Source organism: Tachyglossus aculeatus, chromosome 17, assembly GCF_015852505.1.
Source record: "Tachyglossus aculeatus isolate mTacAcu1 chromosome 17, mTacAcu1.pri, whole genome shotgun sequence".
Taxonomy (NCBI): domain Eukaryota; kingdom Metazoa; phylum Chordata; class Mammalia; order Monotremata; family Tachyglossidae; genus Tachyglossus; species Tachyglossus aculeatus.
Genome location: NC_052082.1, coordinates 7,944,835 through 7,965,597, shown reverse-complemented (window position 1 = coordinate 7,965,597; position 20,763 = coordinate 7,944,835). Strand labels below are relative to the sequence as shown.

Below are 20,763 nucleotides of genomic sequence, written 5' to 3'. Positions count from 1 at the left end.
GAGAGGGCAAGTGCCTGGACCAGCGTCGCGGCTTTTAGGGTGGAAAGAAAAGAGCAGATCCTGGAAGCATGGAGAAAGAACTGCAGGAGAGGAGTCTCGTGTTAAGAGTACCAAAATTTTTCTAGGATTCCTAAAGAAATGAAGGAACCCTTTGCATACTCACTGTTGGGGAGTGAAAACAAGCAAACAAAAAATAAAACACAAATTTTAAAGGTGGAGGATAAATTTGAGCATTTAATTGTGTTAGAAAGGTGTTATCATCTACAAGTGCTGCAGTAGAGCATCCATGGAGGTGAAACCTTCTGAGCAATTTACTTCCATTTTCCTTGTGGCTCTTTAAGTACCGCATGTGGAGGATAAATTTGAGCGTTTAATTGTGTTAGAAAGGTGTTATCATCTACAAGTGCTGCAGTAGAGCATCCATGGAGGTGAAACTTTCAGAGCAATTTACTTCCATCTTCCTTGTGGCTCTTTTAGTACCGCATGTGGAGGATAAATTTGAGCGCTTAATTGTGTTAGAAAGGTGTTATCATCTACAAGTACTGCAGTAGAGCATCCATGGAGGTGAAACTTTCAGAGCAATTTACTTCCATCTTCCTTGTGGCTTTTTTAATACCGCATGCGGAGATAAATTTGAGCATTTAATTGTGCTACAAAGGTGCTATCATCTACAAGTGCTGCAGTAGAGCATCCATGGAGGTGAAACTTTCAGAGCAATTTACTTCCATCTTCCTTGTGGCTCTTTTAGTACCGCATGTGGAGGATAAATTTGAGCGTTTAATTGTGTTAGAAAGGTGTTATCATCTACAAGTGCTGCAGTAGAGCATCCATGGAGGTGAAACGTTCAGAGCAATTTATTTCCATCTTCCTTGTGGCTCTTTTAGTACCGCATGTGCTGAAACAGCGCCCTCTTCTGTCTGCAATTGTACCTGGCACATTGTTGGTCAAAGATCGCTGGTTAAAATGATGATGATGATAATAATAATAATGACATTTATTAAGTGCTTACTATGTGCCAGAACACTCTACTAAGCGCTGGGGGTGGATACACGCAAATAGAGTTGGACTCAGTCCCTGTCCCATGTGGGGCTCACAGCCTCAATCCCTGTTTTCCAGAGGAGGTAACTAAGGCCCAGAGAAGTTAAGTGACTTGCCCAAGGTCACACAGAAGACAAGTGGTGGAGCCGGGATTAGAATCCTTGACCTTCAGACTCCAGGGCCCAGGCTGTAGCCACTATGCCGTGCTGCTTCTAATCTGGAGGTGAGGACTTGACACTGATGACTTGACACCTGTCCACATGTTTTGTTTTGTTGTCTGCCTCCCCCTTCTAGACTGCGAGCCCGTTGTTGGGTAGGGACCATCTCTATATGTTGCCGACTTACTTTCCAAGCGCTTAGTACAGTGCTCTGCACACAGTAAGCGCTCAACAAATACGATTGAATGAATGAATGAGCATGTTGGAGATACTGGAGATGAGGAGTATGGTACACACTGCATCGCCCAGTGTAACAGAAAATTTTCAACACTAACTGACTTTCCTTGCAACTTGCAGGTTCAGGAAAACTTTATTTCCTCCTCCCTAACCTCCCTGCAAACATTCTTGACTTTTTGTTGTGGTGGTGGTGGCTAGCCCCTCCCACATTAATAATAATAATAGTAATAATGAATTTGTTTTGTTAAGGACTTACCAAGTTTCAGGCACGATACTAAGCACTGGGGTGGATTGGGATGGAAATAGTCCCTGTCCCACAAGGGGCTTACAGTCTTTTCCCCCATTTTACAGATGAGGTAATAGAGCCACAGAGGAAGTGAAGTGACTTGCCCAAGGTCACACAGCAGACAACTGGCAGGGTAGGATTAGAACCCAGGTCCTTCTGACTCCTAGGCCGGTGCTCTATTCACTAGGCCACACCTTTATCCCATAAAGCTCCAGTCCTAGAAACTGCAAGTACTTAATAATAACAATAATAATAATGGTGTTTGTTAAGCACTTACTATTTACCAGCCAGTGTATTAAGCACCAGGGTGGACACAATCAAACAAGCAAACAAGCAAATCAGGTTGGACACAGTCCCTGCCCCACGTGGGGCTCACAGTCCCAATCCCCATTTTAAAGATGAGATAAATGAGGCCCAGAGAAGGGAAGAGACTTCCCCATGGTCACACAGCAGACACGTGGCTGAGCCAGGATTAGAACCCATGACATTCTGCCTCCGAGGCCCACTGTATCCACTAGGCCATGCTGCTACTTGATGGAACCAGAACACTGGTAAGGAAAGCCTGATAATCCATTTGGAAGAATGATACCTTATTTACCCCAAACTCAGGAAGTAGCTAGTCACACTTGCCGAAGAAGTCTCTTTTCTGCCCAGTGACAACATGCCTGCTAAGGGAATTGGATGGTTTTAGGTTTAGCTTGACAAATATCATCATTATTATTATTAGTCGTAGTAGAAGTATTTACTAACTGCCCATTTAGTGCAATGCACTGTATTAGGCATTTGGGAAGTACAGATTGAAGAATGGGATTCCTGCCCGCAAGGAGCTTACAATCTATAGCGGGAGATAAACATTAAAAAAATTCCAATTAGAGTGAGCAAAATAAATAATTGAGGATATATATATATATATATATATATATATATATAAGGGCAGGGGGTGGGTATAATTAAGTTTGTAAGTGTTAGACTAGGCCAGTGGGTTTTTAGGACTCAGGGTGTTGGAGATGGATTGGGGAAGACTTGTTGGAGGAGGTGGAATTTTAAAAAAGTTAAGGATTTAGGGAGAGCGGCCACCTGTCTACCATGAGGATGGAGGGAGAACAAAATGAATGAGTGTGCAAAGGGATTCACGGCTGGAGGGCTGACATCTGGGTGTCTAAAATCAAGGATTAAAAGGTGAGCAAGGAGATGAACCATGGAGTATGTGTGTGTGTAAAACCTCATGATGAGGACATTGACCAGGAGCTCTGAGTCCTTTCATCATATTGGATTTCTGTCATATTGGAACCCAGGATCCATGGTAGGATGGTTATTTGCTTTTATACCAGACAACCTGGTTTTAATCTATTTTTCCACCATCCAGTATGGATACGACACTGCATGTCTTTATGTCCTGTATTTTGATTTTCAATGCTCAGCCAAGGGAGACCATATCTATCTATCTGTCTGTCTGTCTGTCTGACTGTCTGTCTGTCTGTCTGATTGTCTGTCTATCTATCTATCTATCTATCTATCTATCTATCTATCTATCTCATCTATATCTATCTCTATCATCTATCTATCTATCTATCTATCTATCTATCTATCTATCGCCGACTTGCACTTCCCAAGTGTACAGTGCTCTGCAGACAGTAAGTGCTCAATAAATACAATTGAACGAATCTATCTATCTAGCATATATTTATCTGAATATAGTTATATGTAGGTTAATGTAACAGACAGGGAGACAGAGATGATGGAAAAGGAAGAGAGAGAGAAGGAGAGGGAGTGGGGGAGAAAGTCAGAAATAAAGAGAGGATGAGAGAAAGAAATGAAAAGAGAGAGAGAGAGAGAAGAGAGAAAGAGAAAGAGAAGAGAGAGAAGAGAGAGAGAGAGAGAGTTGCAAATGGTGAAATCCTATCAGTGCGCAGGTGAAGGTGGTTGAAAAGATGGGACATGTGACTGACACTCCCTTCTGCATTACGTGCTCTTAAAGTTCACTGGTTTGTTTGTTTTTTTATAATGGTATTTGTTAAGTGATTACTACCTTTCATGCACTATTCTAAGTCCTGGGCTAGATACAAGTTTATCAGATTGGACACAGTCCCTGTCCCACATGGGGCTCACAGTCCAAATAGGATATGTATTAAGCACTTACTATGTGTTAAACCTAGATTCAATATAATGAGATTGGACACAGTTCCCGCTCCCCCCGGAACTCGCAACTGAAGATGTGTTTCCTTGAAACACAGTCTATCTCTGTTTATTCATTCACTCAATCGTATTTATTGAGCGCTTTCTGTGTGCAGAGCACTGTACTAAGTGCTTGGGAAGTACAAGTTGGCAACATATAGAGATGGTCCCTACCCAACCGTGGGCTCACAGTCTAGAAGACTCTGTTGTCAAGGCATTCTTTTTTAAGCTACTCTTCTTTTTGTCCCCAAGGGACAAATGTTTCACTGGCTAGGGAGGGGTGTCGTACAGCCATCTGATGCTGGGCTGAAGGGGTTGGGGCCCTGAGAAGGGGTCTGGCGTGCTTGGGGTAGGAGTGAGGTCAGGAAAGGTAGGGAGAAGTTTCTCTCCACTTCTGTACTGATGTGCAAAGACTATGAACAAGAGCCTCAAGGTGAGGTTATCTACAGAGGCAGTGTGGCTCAGTGGAAAGAGCCCGGGCTTTGGAGTCAGAGGTCATGAGTTCAAGTCCTGGCTCCTCCAATTGTCAGCTGTGTGACTTTGGACTCGTCACTTAACTTCTCTGTGCCTCAGTTACCTCATCGGGGATGAAGACTGTGAGCCCCCCGTGGGGCAACCTGATCACCTTGTAACCTCCCCAGTGCTTAGAACAGTGCTTTGCACATAGTAAGTGCTTAATAAATTCCATCGTTATTATTATGCCAGAGATGCCAGTCAATCTATCTATGATATTTTTTGAGCACTTACTGAATGCAGAGCACTATACTAAGCACCTGGGAGAGTACAATATAGCAATATCACAGACATGTTCCCCGCCTGCAATGAGCTTATGCTGCAGAAATTTAGAAAGGAAGTGTAGGTTTCAGCATGAGGGGCTTCAGCTATGGTCACATGGAACTATGAATCTGCCTCTGCCTTAGACTCTTGATTAATCATATTTAATAATAATAATAATAATAATGGCATTTATAAAGTGCTTACAATGTGTAAAGCACTGTTTTAAGTGCTGAATAATAATAATAATGATGATGGCATTTGTTAAGCACTTACTATGTGCAAAGCACTGTTCTAAGCGCTGGGGGGATATAAGGTGATCAGGTTGTCCCACGTGGGGCTCACAGTCTTCATCCCCATTTTACAGATGAGGGAACTGAGGCTCAGAGAAGTTAAGTGACTTGCCCAAGGTCACACAGCAGACATGTGGTGGAGCCACGATTCAAACCCATGACCTGTGACTCCAAAGCCCATTCTCTTTCCAATAAGCCACGCAGGTGCTATTTCTTAAAAGTTTACTATGTGCCAAGCGCTGTTCTATTTATTCATTCTTTCAATTGTATTGATTGAGCACTTACTGTGTGCAGAGCACTGAACTAAGCACTTGGAAAGGACAATCCAGCAACAGATAGAGACAATCCCTCCCCATTTATGTAAGTCCTTCATCCTTCATCAGCCCGTGACCCACATAGAGCTCCCAATCTAAGCCATAGGAAGAGAGGGGGGATCTTATCCCCATTTTACAGATGAGGAAACCGGTTCAGAGAGGTTAAGTGATGATGATGATGATGACGATTGTGGGATTTAAGCCCTTACTGTGTTCCCAGCACTTGCCCAAGGTCACACGCCAGAGATGGGTTTAGAACCTAGGTTGTCCCTCTCCCAACCTTGCGTTCTTTCCACTAGCCACATCGCCCGGGCACCGATAAACTGCCATTTGCCAAAACAAAGACAGGAGGTAACGTTTAACATTTAGTGAGGAGGACGAGACCCTCCAAAGCACACATAGACAAAGCAAGTTACAAAGGAGGAAAAGAGCCAGAGGAAACAGAGACATGGGCTGCAGGGCAGCATTAAGGTAAGCTCCGTTCACCCAAAATAAACCCAGATCGGTTGATGCAATGCCTTGCTCAACTTGAGCAGGTGCTGAGAGAGAGAACTTTAAAGTCAAAGAAGATAGAAGCCCTCAACTCTCTCTCCCCACCAAACACCACATGCTCAATCTATTTCCCCATGCTTCCACAGCTGTTTATATTCTTCTATTTCCCCTATATATAATTTATTTTAATGTCTGCCCTTCCCCACCCATAGACTGTGATCTCTTTGAGGGATCATATCTACCAACTCTATTGTATTATACTCTCCCAAGTGCTTAGTACAGTGTTCTACCCACAATAAGCACTGAATAACTGCCATCGGTCGACTGATTCGCCGATTGTTTCTTGTCGCAAGTCTGCAGTGTTGGGGGAGCAAGCTGAAATTCCCTCCAGACCCCCTTGAGAGATACTTCAGCACCCAAGAGCCAATCAAAACATGGATTTATACTCACCCTGACACTGGTGGATACGTATATGGAACCAGTAGGTCAGGAAGAAAAACGAGTAATTCAGAATAAATAATTGAATGAACAAGATGATTATTCACCCAGACAAGTTCATTCTACTCTCTATCTTATCCTGTTCTTCCCACTGCTTTCACTATTTGTAAATAGTTTTGTCTGTCTCGTCCATAAAAGTGTGAGCTCCTTGGGAGTAGGGAACATGCCTTTTCTGTGGTACTTTCCAAAGAACCTAATAATTCATTCTTTCATTCAATCACCTTCCGGGAGCACTTACTGTGTACAGGGCACTGTACTAAGCGCTTGGGAGAGAACAATACAATAGTAAACAGACACATTCCTCACCACAACAAGCTTACAGTCTATGGGAATGAGTTTACAGTCTAGAGGGATAATAATATTGATAATGATTATGTTACTTGTTAAGTGCTTACTATGTGCCAAGATACAAGATAATCACTTCCTGTCCATATAATAATAATAATAATAATAATAATAATTTTGGTATTTGTTAAGCTCTTACTATGTGCAAAGCACTGCTTTAAGCGCTGGGGAGGATACAAGGTGACCAGGTTGTCCTGTGTGAGACTCACAATCTTAATCCCCATTTTACAGATGAGGTACCTGAGGCCCAGAGAAGTGAAGTGACTTGCCCTAAGTCACATAGCTGACAAGGGGCGGAGCCGGGATTTGAACCCATGACCTCTGACTTCAAAGCCCGGGCTCTTTCCACTGAGCCACGCTGCTCACAGTCTAACTAGGAGGGAGTAGGAGCTAATTCCCATTTTACAGACAAGGTAACTGAGGTACAGAGATGGAAAGTGACTTGCCCAAGAGCAGAGAACAAATGAGCAGTGGAACCGGGATTAGAACTCAGGTCCATTGACTCCCAGACCTGGACTCTTTCCACAAGAACACACTGCTTCCACATAGTGCCTGTGGTTTGCTGCACTCAGAGCTAACTAATTACTCTCATTAAAATAAATACTATTATTAGAACTATTTCTACTGCTGCTGCTCCTCCTCCTCCTCCTCCTCATCTCTACCTTTTAACCCACATACTCAGTTTGTCACCAAATACCGTCAGTTCTACTTTTACAACAGCTCTCGACTCTGCCCCTTTCTCTTCATCCAAAAAAACTACCACGTTGATCCAAACTCTAATCATATCCCGCTTTTACTACTGCATCAGCCTCCTCACTGACCATCCTGCCTCCTATCTCTCCCCACTCCAGCCAATACTTCACGCTGCTGTCCAGATCATTTTACTAAAGAAAAATATTCTATCTACGCCTACCTAGTCCTCAAAAACCTCCATCCATCGCCACATCAAACAGAAACTCCTCACCGTCGGCTATAATCAATCAATCAATCATATTTATTGAGTGCTTACTGTGTGCAGAGCACTGTACTAAGCTATAAGGTAGTCAAGCAGCTCTCCCCCTCCTACCTTATCGCTCTGATCTCCTACTAGTGACAATAATAATAATGATGGCGTTTGTTAATAATAATAATAATGATGGCATTTGTTAAGCGCTTACTATGTGCAGAGCACTGTTCTAAGCGCTGGGGGGAGATACAAGGTGATCAAGTTGTCCCACGGGGGGCTCACAGTCTTAACCCTCACTTTACAGATGAGGTAACTGAGGCTCAGAGAAGTTAAATGACTTGCCCAAGGTCACACAGCAGACATGTGGTGGAGCCGGAATTCAAACCCATGACCTCTGACTCCAAAGCCCAGGCTCTTTCCACTGAGCCACACTGCTTCCCCATGCATTTGTTAAGCACTTACTATGTGCAAAGCACTGTTCTCAGCACTGGGGAGGATACAAGGTAATCAGGTTGTCCCACGTGGGGCTCACAGTCTTCATCCCCATTTTACAGATGAGGTAACCGAGGCACAGAGAAGTTAAACGACTTGCCCAAAGTCACACAGCTGACAATTGGCGGAGCTGGGATTTGAACCCATGACCTCTGGCTCCCAAGCCCGGGATCTTTCCACTGAGCCATGGTGCTTCTCCACCCCACAGGGCACACTTTACTCTTCTAATCTTGCCACCAACCCGTTGCCTACGTCCTGGAATTCCAAACCCCTTCATATCTTACAGATAGTCATTCTCCCTATCTTCAAACTCCTACTAATCAATCAATCAATCAATCAATTGTATTTATTGAGCGCTTACTGTGTGCAGAGCACTGTACTAAGCGCTTGGGAAGTACAAGTTGGAACGCTCAGTCTAAAATCACATCTCCTCCTAGGCCTACTAAGCACTGCAGAAGATTTAAGGTAATCCGGTGCAGGGGACCTCAGGGGTGTTGCACCCCCTCAGCTGCTCTATAGGACAGATGGGGAGGTGGGGAAGGGGAAACTGAGTCATTGCAGAAGTAAGGGAGCTGGGGAGGAGCGTGGATCCCAAAATGGCCCTCTTCCCTTGTCCCCAGCCTGGCCTCTTGGCTAGGCCAGTGACTACAAAGTTTAAACCAATTAGTCAGTCCATGAGGTGCTGACATCTGGAGACCGATTATCGGGTCTGGGTCCTGTTGAAGGACTTTACCTGATAAGCAGGTTGAAGTTGAAAATGACACAAGTCCTTCAAGCAACCAACAGAAGGTTTAATTTGATGCCAACAGTTCCTGAAAGTCTCCGAAGACTAATTCTATTTATTTTATATTCTATTTATTTTATTCTGTTACTATGTTTTGCTTTGTTCTCTGTCTCCCCCTTCTAGACTGTGAGCCCGCTGTTGGGTAGGGACTGTCTCTATATGTTGCCAACTTGGACTTCCCAAGTGCTTAGTACAGTGCTCTGCACACATTAAGCGCTCAATAAATACGATTGAATGAATGAATGAATGAGGGACAGCGTTGGACTGTTGCTTGCTGAAGGGCTCGTGCAACTTCGTGTGAGATCAGTTGCATTTCTCTGCCCGTTTCCCTGTTTAAAATGTTAGCCTCCTGTGTGCCGGGAACTTATATCTCTCACTGGACTCAGTAGATGCACAATTAACAAGGTTATCAATCAATATGTCAATGGTCTCTATTGAGTTCTGTGTGCAGAGCACTGTACCGGGTGCTTAGAACATAATATATTTAGTAGACTCTGACTGACTGATTGATTGATTTATAAACAGGATTTATGTCCTCAAGGAGATTTCATTACTCTTATTAAAATGCCCAAGAAAAAAATCCCTACTAGAAATAACAGCTTTTTATTTCTCAAGTCTCTCTGATACATATTTTTGAAGCCGAGAATTATATTTCTCATCGACATCCTCAATATTTTTGTGGTATTTGTTACCATGTCACCAGCTCAACATATTCTTTTCACTGAACGAATAACTCAGTATTTTGGAAAATGCCGTTCACGATCCAAGCTGTGGCTTTTTGCACTCTGTTGGATTGCTGAGTTTTGTTTTCTAGCATTTCATATTGGAATAGTAGCTGATCTCAACTGTTGGCTCAGTAATTGCAGGATGCCAACTCCTTTCTGGATGGTAATCAATTGATGAAAAAAGGAGAATAAGTTGAGGAAATGATTTGAGGGATTTAGTGTTCTCTGAGATGGTGGTTTGCTTCTGAGTCCTAGACTGAGATCAGCTGTCTCCAAAGGCTTAGGCACATTTTTGCCTGAAGGAAGACATGTGGACCAGGAAATCTGCAGAATCCTTGTCCATATTTATATTTATGTTTTCTACTCTGGGTTTGTGAAATTCAAAGCCTCTCTTCAACCAGTGATTGCTGTGAGAAGAAACAGACACGCAAAGCCAGCGTATGGAAGCAGAGAGGATTTACTCAAAAGCCACCAAAGTGTAAAATTTTAATGACAAAGCAGGTTTTCCAGCTTTATTTGTGAAGAAAAAGAAGAAAGTGTTAAGTTATTGTTTTAAAGGGATAAAAAGCCTTTTTCCTTTGTCCCTTTCGTGGCCGGGGATGTGTTAGTTGCTAACTATTTTCAGTAGCAGAATTGGAGACAAAGGTTAGAAATCGTTCATCTTTCATGGTTCTCCGTGCAGTTTGTGTTCACGAGTGGAATTTTCCTGTCATTTCTGTCTTTGTTTTTTTGTGAATGCAGTCAGGTGCAAGGTATCTAGGTGTGCATTTGGAGTGCTGCAGTATATGAAAGTCACTGGGCTCAGTCCCTGGTCCCCAACACCTCAAGAAGGGCCACCCTGCTCCTGCCCTCATTTTTTCCCCTCTCCCCCGGGGACAAATCTACCATGACTGGCCTTAATCTCCGTGATAGCAGGAAAATCTGCCATCAATCAATCATCAATCCTATTTATTGAGAGCTTACTGTGGGCAGAGCACTGTACTAGATGTGTGGGAGAGTTCAAAACAATATAACAGACACATTCCTTCTATTCATGGACCTTCCCATTCTTTGGAGGAGTTTAAAGCATTTCACCTTCCCTGGGGTTTTGGTGGGGGTTAGGTTGTCTCTGCACGGGGGAGAAGATTGGAGGCAGTTTCAGGAATTCCTTGCCGAATGGAGAGGGTTTCAGAATAATCCTGCGCAGCAGGAACTGATGCAACTTCCGTCATTGCTTCAACCCAGGATCCCACGTGTGCCTGAGAAGTTCCCCCAGTGTGGTCTAGTGGATAGAGGCCCGGATGTCAGAAGGACTGGGTTTTAATTCCAGCTCCACCACTTGTCTGCTGTGCAACTTTGGGCAAGTCATTTAACTTCTCTGTGCCTCAGTCCCCTCGTCTGTAAAATGGGGATTATGACTGTGAGCCTTATGTGGGACAGGGACTATGTCCAACACGATGATCTCATATCTAGCGTGGCTCAGTGGAAACAGTACAGGCTTTGGAGTCAGAGGTCATGGGTTCAAACCCCCGCTCTGCCAATTGTCAGCTGTGTGGCTTTGGGCAAGTCATTTAACGTCTCTGTGCCTCAGTTACCTCATCTGTAAAAATGAGGATGAAGACTGTGAGCCCCCCGTGGGACAACCTGATCACTTTGTAACCTCCCCAGCGCTTAGAATGGTTCTTTGCACATAGTAAGGGCTTAATAAATGCCATTATCATTATTATTATATCTACCTCAGCACTTAGAACAGTGCCTGGCACATAGGAAGCACTTAATGAATATGATTATTATCATTATTAGTTTTCTTTTATGGAGATGCCACTTACCCAACCATGGTAACGTCACTATGCTGTGGGGGCTGCTGGGGCTGGATTAGTGGGGGGTACGTTTGGTGCTGGGTCTAGTGGGTGCATTCCAGGGGCTGGAGGGGCAGGGGATGCCCCGAGTCCTGGGATGGCAGGGGGTTCTGGGGGGGCAGGGGGAGTCGGAGGGGCAGGGGGCAGTGGAGGGGGAGGGGGAACCGCTGGACAGGGGGCCTAGGATGGAAGGGGGGTTTATGATGCGATCCAGAAGGCCCCGGTGGTGGTGGTGGTCGTCTGTGGCCATGGTCCTAAGGGAAAAGCCAATAGAACAATGATGAAATATGACTTTTACCACAACTCCCCTGCTCTTATCATTCTATGTGGACACGAGCACAGACCTCAATGCATAATTCCAATTGCTGATGAACACGGCCTATTTGTAAAAAGATTCTGTCTCTCAGGGTTCCGTTCATTGCCGTGATCAATATTTGGAGCCAGAATTCAAAGGAAACTCAACAGAACCAACACCACCATTCTTATCATTATATTCTCCCAGACCTAGAGAAAAGTGATCTAGCAGTACTGGGAGAATATAATGATAAGAATGGTGGCATTTGTAAGGTGCTTACTAGGTGCCATTCACTGTATTAAGCACTGGGGTCAGTACAAGATAATTGGCTTGGACAAAATCCCTTTTTCCCATGGGGCTAGAGGTCCAAAAGTGAGGGAAAACAGGTATCTTAACCCCAATTTACAGATGAGGAAACTGAGTCATGGATATGTTAAGTGACTTATCCAGGGTTGCCCACCAGGCATGTGGCAGAGCAGAGATTAGAAACTGGGTCTCCTGACTCCCAGTTCTGTGTCCTTTCTGCTAGGCCATGCTACCTCCCCCAAAAAATGAGAAGTGCCAATCTGAATCAGATAAAGGTAAACCACCATCCAGTCCAGGATTCTGGGTTTGAATTTACCAGTTTCAGCTTTTCTCAATTATCACTGTTTGATTTCTCCTCGATGGTTCTCTTCAAGATCATGAATGGACACCCTAATCTTCCTACAGGAACTTGTTACTGTCTCCTCTTCTCCACTTATTCCAGAACCACTGATTCTCTTCCCAGGTTCCTCTGAAGGTGGGCATCATTTCTGAGTAGAATTCAGCTTCCCTGAAGCATAAAGAAGGGGCTAGGCCAAGGAAAAACGCTGGGGAAGGCAGTAGCGATGGCTGAGTTCAAGGCTGATAGTATAACATGCTGAGTCAAGCCAAGGGAAGGGAAATATTATGTTCTTTCCATTAGGCTATTCTGCTTCCATGGTCTAATGGAAATAGCACAGGCCTGGGAGTTAGGCGACCTGAATTCTAATCCCTTCTCTGCCACTTCATCATCATCATCATCATCAATTGTATTTATTGAGTGCTTACTGTGTGCAGAGCACTGTAGTAAGCGCTTGGGAAGTACAAGTTGGCAACACATAGAGACAGTCCCTACCCAACAGTGGGCTCACAGTCTAAAAGGGGGAGACAGAGAACATAACCAAACATACTAACAAAATAAAATAAATAGAATAGATATGTACAAGTAAAATAAATAAGTAAATAAATAGAGTAACAAATATGTACAAACATATATACATATATACAGGTGCTGTGGGGAAGGGAAGGAGGTAAGATGGGGGGATGGAGAGGGGGATGAGGGGGAGAGAAAGGAAGGGGCTCAGTCTAGGAAGGCCTCCTGGAGGAGGTGAGCTCTCAGTAGGGCCTTGAAGGGAGGAAGAGAGGCCAGGGAGGCCACTTTGCCTGCTATGTGAACTTGGGCAACCTACTTGACTTCTCTGGGCCTCAGTTTTCTCAACTGTGTTGAGGATTTCATCCTGTTTTTCCTCCTGGGACAGGGACTGTGTTTGACCTGATTAAGTTGTATCTACCCCAGTGCTTAGAACAGGACACGACACACAACAGGAAAACTGTTTTCCCACTTAAATACCATAATCACCATTTTTTAGAGAAAATTTAATCTGTATAAGAAATCATCATTTTTAGACCATTTCTTAAGCTATCAAAAGGAAATTAATGATTTGGGGATATTGGTATTCTTAAAAGGTGAAGAAAATGCTTATGAAAGGAAGGTCATCTATTTTAAATATTTAAAACACATTTCATGGGATTGGAAGATAAAATGATAATGGCTTCTTCACTGGAGGAAGAATGTTTCTTCTAAAGCAAAGAGAAAGAACGACAAGTTTGCTTTTCAAATGTGAATTTGCTTCAGGAACCAGAATGGGCTGGATCTCTGAAGCCAAGGGGGTGAATGACATAAGGAACTGAATAATCCAGGTCCTAAAATCGTAATGATGTACACTATTCAGTGGACAGTTGGGGTTTTGCACGAATGATCAATCATTCGATGATATTTTTTGAGCACTTTGTGCAGAGCACGGTTCTAAGCACTTTGGTATTTCTGTACATATCTTTCATTAGTACTTGAATACTACATCTTATCTATATCTCCTTTTCATTCTTCATTTTGTCTATCATTTATTTTACTGCCTGCCTTCTGTGCTATATCGTAAGCTCTTTGAGGGCAGGGATCATGTCTTCTAATTCTATCCCCCTTCTAAACTGCAAAGTCCATCTTCCCTGAAAACCATTAGCGGCCTTGCCATTTCCTCAAAGCCTGGTTTTGGTCTGTGTGATTGAGTGGGGGTCTGGGGAGACTGAAGGGGGTGTCTTTGCAGCCCCATTGCCTGGCCTCCTTTGGGGAGAGATAACTTTTTCTCCTTCGTTCTTCATCAGAGTGAGAGGAAGCTGTGACTTCATTCAATCCATTTGGTTCAGAGGCAAATAACTGGCACGGGAGTCCGCAGGAGCCTTCACGGTGAGCATACAGGGCTGTTATCTGGAGCAGCTACAAGCCCTGTTCTGGTTGTGTGTGTGTGTCAGGGGGTGCGGGGATGTCACTCCACTGTGGGCTGTGTCACACTGGACACTCTGAGGGAAAGATTGCTTGAAATCCAGGTCTGGATGAGATGATCCCAGTACGAAAGACTGTGGATTGTAATTCACAGCTGGAACAGGGAGCTTGGGGTTTTCTCCTGGCCTGAAGGAATAATCTTTGGTCTATTGCTCTCTGGCCTCAGGGAGAGGATTAATTTGGAAAAAAATCCAGGGAATACAATGACATAGGTTTCCAGAAATACCAGGGAAGATGATCTTCTGGATAGACTCTGGTTTCAGGGGCTTTTGTAAATTTAATTCTTTATTCCCTTGGAGCCACAATCTGCATGTAACAGCATCTCTACAAAAGCCAGAGTTGCTGTTAAGATTTTCTCTCTGCTCCATGACTTACGTTCTTGGCCAAAACAATGCACACGAGGCAGGCCCAAAGAAGGAGCTTCATTTTGTGGGTATCTATCAGAAGACAAGGAATGGGAAAAAAAGAGTTGAGCTGGCATAATATTTACCCAATTTTATTGAATCCCTCAATTTGATCACTGAATTGATCAATTAATCAATTAAAGTTACTGATTGAGCACTTGATACTAATGGCATTTGTTAAGCACTTACTATGTGCCAGGCACTGCATTGAGCACTGGGACAGAGGCAAGATAACTGTGTCAGACACAGTTCCTTTCCCACATAGAGAAGCAGTGTGGCTCAATGGAAAGAGCCCGGGCTTTGGAGTCAGAGGTCATAGGTTCCAATCCCTACTCCGCCAATTGCCAGCTGTGTGACTTTGGGCAAGTCCCCAGTGCTTAGAACAGTGCTTTGCACATAGTAAGTGCTTAATAAATGCAATCATTATTATTATTATTATTATTACTTAACTTCTCTGTGCCTCAGTTACCTCATCTGTAAAATGGGGATTAACACTGTGAGCTCCCCGTGGGACAACCTGATCCCCTTGTAACCTCCCCAGCACTTAGGACAGTGCTTTGCACATAGTAAGCGCTTAATAAATGCCATTATTATTATTATTGTTATTATTACATAGGGCTCATGGTCTCCATCTCCATTTTACAGATGAGGTAACTGAGGCACAGAGAAGTGAAGTGATTTGCTCAAGTGGCAGACAGAGCTGGGATTAGAACCTAGGTCCTCTGTCTCCCAAGTCTGTGCTCTTTCCACTAGGCTTTGCTGCTTCTCATGGCTTAACTGAGTATTCCCTCCTACTGAGACTGTCAGCCCCATGTGGGACAGGGGCTGGTTCCAAACTGATTACCTTGCATCTCTTCCAGTGCTTAATACTCAGTCCTTGGTACATAGTGAGAGCTTAATGAATATTATTATTATTACTCTATGCAAAGTACTGTACTAAAAGTTTGAGAGTACAATAGAGTAAGAAGACCTGATCACTGCCCTCAAGGAGCCTGAAAAGTCATAAAGCCCTTGGATTAGAGTGGCTATTTATGGTACTGAAGACCAGTGGACATCCCTTGACCCACCTGGAAGCAACGGACAGGTTTACCATTGAGTTGCTAAAGAATATTGTACCATGATGCAATGGTGCCACGGGGATACACCCAAGGATCTTTGTGGATTCCCCCTGATCTAAAGTCCTGGATCATTTCCCTTTCTCCTGAGTTCATTCATTTTTTCATTCAATCGTATTTATTGAGTGCTTACTGTGTGCAGAGCATTGTACCAAGCATTTGGGAAGTACAAGTTGGCTGTGAGCCCCCTTCTAGACTGTGAGCCCACCGTTGGGTAGGGACCGTCTCTGTATGTTGCCAACTTGTACTTCCCAAGCACTTAGTACAGTGCTCTGCACACAGTAAGCACTCAATAAATACGATTGAATGAATGAATGAACATATAGAGACGGTCCCTACCCAATAGTGGGCTCACAGTCTAGAAGGGCGAGACAGAGAACAAAACAAAACATATTAACAAAATAAAATAAATAGAATAAATATGTACAAATAAATAAATAAATAAGTTGTTGCATTTCCTTTCCAGGTCCCAATGGGGGAAGTGGTGGGAGTCTGGAGTGCTCAGAATCAATCCTGGCTGGAAATTGGGCTGTCCAGTTGGAAGGTGCCATGTAAGCTGTAAAAGCATCACTCAATACCTAGGCGATTCAATCCACGGACACCCAGAGGCAGGTCCAGGAGACGTAGACTTTAGAGCAGTAAACGAGCTTTTATTCTAGTGTCTTGGGGTATGAGGGATCAATGGGGTCCCGAGCGGGGGTCACCTCAGAAACAGAGGGTCTCTGAGCTTTGCTGACAGGGATTGGGACTCTGTGACCATGACAGAGGAGCAGGTGGTCACCTCCCCAAACTGCCCACTGTCCCCTCCCCCCATACCTCCACCCGTGTTCAACTCCTACGAGAGACGTTTTGCTCACCAGAATGTCCTATAACAAACCTCACTGCCCACCTATCTACAGAGCGACAAAGAGAAGAATATATTGACATCCAAAAAAGAAGGTACCTTTTTTTCCCCTGATGGGAGATGAACAACACAAAAGAACTCCTTGGAGCCAGGCAGTGGGTCTCTCACCTGTTTCCCAGCTATTTATACCCTCTACCTAATTGGGTGACTATTCCAGAGTTAGTGATAATATCTGCTGGTTGTAAGGGCCTCCTGCTGTGATGGACAGGCTTCTTACCTGCTTGTCTCTACAAGACTTCATTTCCAGGAACTTGCCACCACCTGCCCATGGAAGCCAAATGGGGTATTCGACTAGACTCCCTCCTAATCTGAACATGGCTGACATCCACCCCTTGAGAGGACCTTGGCAATCCCTGCGAGGCAGGGTTTTGGTAGGATTATTCCAAGCCTTTTGACTCTTACAGTCTAGCATATTTTCGTTTTCCGGTCAACCGGCATGGAAGTAGCATAAACAGAGATCAGATCCAGCATCCTGATCGGTTGCGTGGTCTTCCACCCATTGCACAAGAACGATCGAGAAGTTCTGCCAAAATCAGAATTTTTAAGGAAGATACCCTTAGGTTGTATTGCCATAAAGTAAAAGTCATCACAACAGTCAAGACTCAGTAGAACGATGAACATGTCCATTGTTCATCGGTAGAGGAGCAGTGCGGTCTAGTGGCTGGAGCCTGAGAGTCAGAAGGACCTGCGTTCAATTCCCCGCTCTGCCTCAAGTCTGCTGTGCGACCTTGGACAAGTCACTTCCCTTCTCTGTGCCTCAATTTCCTCAACTGTAAAATAGGGATTCAGTACCTGTTCTGTCTCCTACTTAGAATAATAATGATGGCATTTGTTAAGAGCTTACTATGTGCAAAGCACTGTTCTAAGCACTGGGGGGATACAAGGTGATCAGGTTGTCCCACATGGGGCTCCCAGTCTTAATCCCCATTTTACAGATGAGGATACTGAGGCACAGAGAAGTGAAGTGACTTGCCCAAAGTCACCCAGCTGACAAGTGGCAGAGCAGGATTAGAACCCATGACCTCTGGCTCCCAAGCCTGGGCTCTTTCCCGAGCCACGCTGCTTTTCCAGCAGCGTTTTTCACATTTTAGAATAGTTTTCACATTTAGCATTTTTTCACATTTTAGAATGTGAGGAACTGTATCTGACCTGATTAACTTATGTCTCCCTCAGTGCTTACAGAAGTGCTTGACATGTAGTGAAAGCGCTTAACGAGAACCATGTTTTTAAAAAAATACTGCAACAGACTAAATGCCAGTCAATCAGTCAGTCAAACATATTCATTTAGAGCTTACTGTATGCAGAGCACTATACTAAGCTCTTGGGAGAGCACAATATAACAATCCACAGACACATTCCCTGCCCACAACGAGCTTACAGTCTGGAGGGTCCCAGAGTTTGACAAAGCTGAAGGGGCACATGGAGCTCATTATAAACCATCCATTTTAATTGGACAAATTCATGTCAGACATCCACCGTGTTGCCAACTTCATCAATAGCTTTACTACACCTCTGAAATCCAGAGATTACTAACACAGGACATGAATTCCGAAGGGGCAGGGAAGGAATGCCCTGCTTGTGTTGTCTTCACCAAGAATTCATTTCACTCCCAACAAGTGCGCTTTAAAAATTAAATAGCAGTGATAATGATGATGATGATGATGATTCCAAAATGGAAAATGGATGTTCTGCTGGATTGGGTGAAATTCTTGGAAAACATGCTTCAGGATGAAAATTAAGCACTCAGATCCTCCTATTCTTTGTAGTCATTACTGTTCCAGAAATGTTTTTCCTGTCCATGTTCATCAGCAAATTATGAGTTTGGGGCTCCCGACTCTTGTTAGGGGAATTGGAAATGTTCTACTAGCACTACATTCTTTCAGCCAGAAAATCCAGTTCTCAATGTGACCTTTACTTTGGTCAATGAGTTTTGAGGTGTAAACTTCATGTGCGACTGTGTCCGAGCTGATTATCCCAACTCTACCTCAGTATAAAGCAGTGTGGCCTAGTGGAAAGAGCTCGGGCCTGAGAGTCAGAGGACTTGGGTTCTAACCCTGTATCTTCCAATTGCTTGTTGTGTGACCTTGGGCAAGTCATTTCACTTGTCTGGGCCTCAGTTTCCTCAAATGTAAAATGGAATTAATCATCAGTCACCCTCTTACTTAGACTGTGAGCCCCACGCTCACAGTCTAAGTAGGAGGGAGATACCATCCTCTCTAAAGTCCTTGAGCGAGTTGTCTACACCTGCAGTCTCAAATTCCTCTCCTTCAATTCTCTCCTTAACAATAAACAGACACATTCCCTGCCCACAATGAAGATATTCAGCTGAACTTACCAGAGGAAGAGGGACGAGGGACATGGAATTCATTTGGGAGTCTGGCAAGAAGAAGGGAGAGACACTGAAGAGGGACTTGGTGGTTAGGAATGAGTCTAAGGGGTCAGAGATTCTAAAAGGAAAAAAAAGCTGTTTTTCAATTATGCAGTCATTTAGGCCATTATGACTCACTTGGGGCAGTGTGAACCTCCTTGGATTTTTCTGAGATCATCGTTGGATTTACACACGCAATCTATCTGGATAATTCAGGCCACTGAAATACACTTTCGGCTGGTAATCCTGGTGACTGAGGCCAGGCTGAGAAGCTGAAACTGAATGGTCACATTGATTTTCTAGTCTGATGGTGAGCTGGCACTGGGGCATAATGATTGAAAGGGAAAACAATGGTCATTCTCAGGGCAAATCACCGTCTGTTCTGGAAATAAACTGATCCCTTCCAGGAGGTGAATGGCCCTTCCTAAAACATGGTTGAGTAAGCACTTAGGACAGAGCTGGCACAAAGTAAACACTCAAGAAATACTACTGACTGATTGAATGAATGAGTAAACAAATGAGTTGAGGGATTTTAGGTCAAGTGACAGAGGTTCTCAAGCCCATAGTCAGATGTGGTATATAAGACAGGGCTGTGAATTGTGTGACGTTTCAGGGAGTATCGGAGTATCAGGGCACCCCTAACTAATCATCCTTCACCTGATTGAAGGGGTTGATTTGCAGTCTGCTAATGAACTGCGTCCTCATCAATCATATTTATTGAGCACTTACTATGTGCAGAGCACTGTACTAAGCGCTTGACCAGTCCTCTGACTGGTTCCTGCAGAAAGACTCCGATTTATTTGCAACAACTGCCAATTATATGACAATCTGATGCAGATAGAGGAGGTAGGGAATGGAGAAATTTCTTCATGAGGCTTACATCTCCTTCACGAGGCTCACTACACTGTATCCCTGCTCCTCTGCCCGTTGTTGGGTAGGGACCATCTCTATCTGTTGCCGATTTGAACTTCCCAAGGGCTCAGTATGGTGCTCTGCACACAGTAAGCGCTCAATAAATATCATTGAATGAATGAATGGAGTCATGTTTGTCTCCATGACCCCCGGACTCTGCAGCCCCCTGCCCATCAGAAGGGGTCCTCAGGGGTGTTGTGCCCCCTCGGTCGCTCTGTAGGACAGAGGGGAAGGTGGGGAAGGGGAAACTGAGTCTCTGCAGAATTAAAGGAGTTATTCAGGAGCGTGGATCCCAAAATGGCCCTCTTCCCTCTTCCCCAGCCTGGCCTCCTTGGGACTAGACCAGTGACTACAAGGTTTAAACCAATTAGCCGATCTGCGAGGCGCTGACATTTGCAGACTGATTATCTGGTCTGGGTGTTCTTGAAGGACTTTGCCTGATAAGTGTGTTGACGTTGAAAATGACATAAATCCTTCATGCAACCACCAGAAGGTTTAATTTGATGCCAACAGTTCCTGGAAGTCTCTGTAGACTTCTGAGGAGAGGAGGGACAGTGTTGAAACGTTGCTTGCTGAAGAATTCATGCAACTGTGTGTTAGATCAATTGTATTTCTGCTACCTGGTTCCCTGTTAAGAATGTTAGCCTCCTGTATACAGGGAACTTGTATCAAGTGCTTAGTACGCAGAAATGTATTCAGTTGGTGCACAATTAACAGTGTTACCAATCAATTTGTCAGTGGTATCTACTG

At 44.1% G+C, this 20,763-nt stretch overlaps 1 long non-coding RNA gene across 1 annotated transcript; it reads right to left on the bottom strand.

Annotated features, from left to right (window-relative positions):
* Positions 1–291: 291 nt before the first annotated feature.
* On the bottom strand, positions 292–19,151 carry LOC119939709. The gene is made up of 4 exons (XR_005454692.1): positions 19,069–19,151; positions 14,686–14,747; positions 11,366–11,649; positions 292–929 (listed from the first exon to the last, which is right to left on the bottom strand). It is a non-coding gene; the product is annotated as an uncharacterized LOC119939709 (long non-coding RNA).
* Between the last annotated feature and the right edge of the window lie 1,612 nt (positions 19,152–20,763).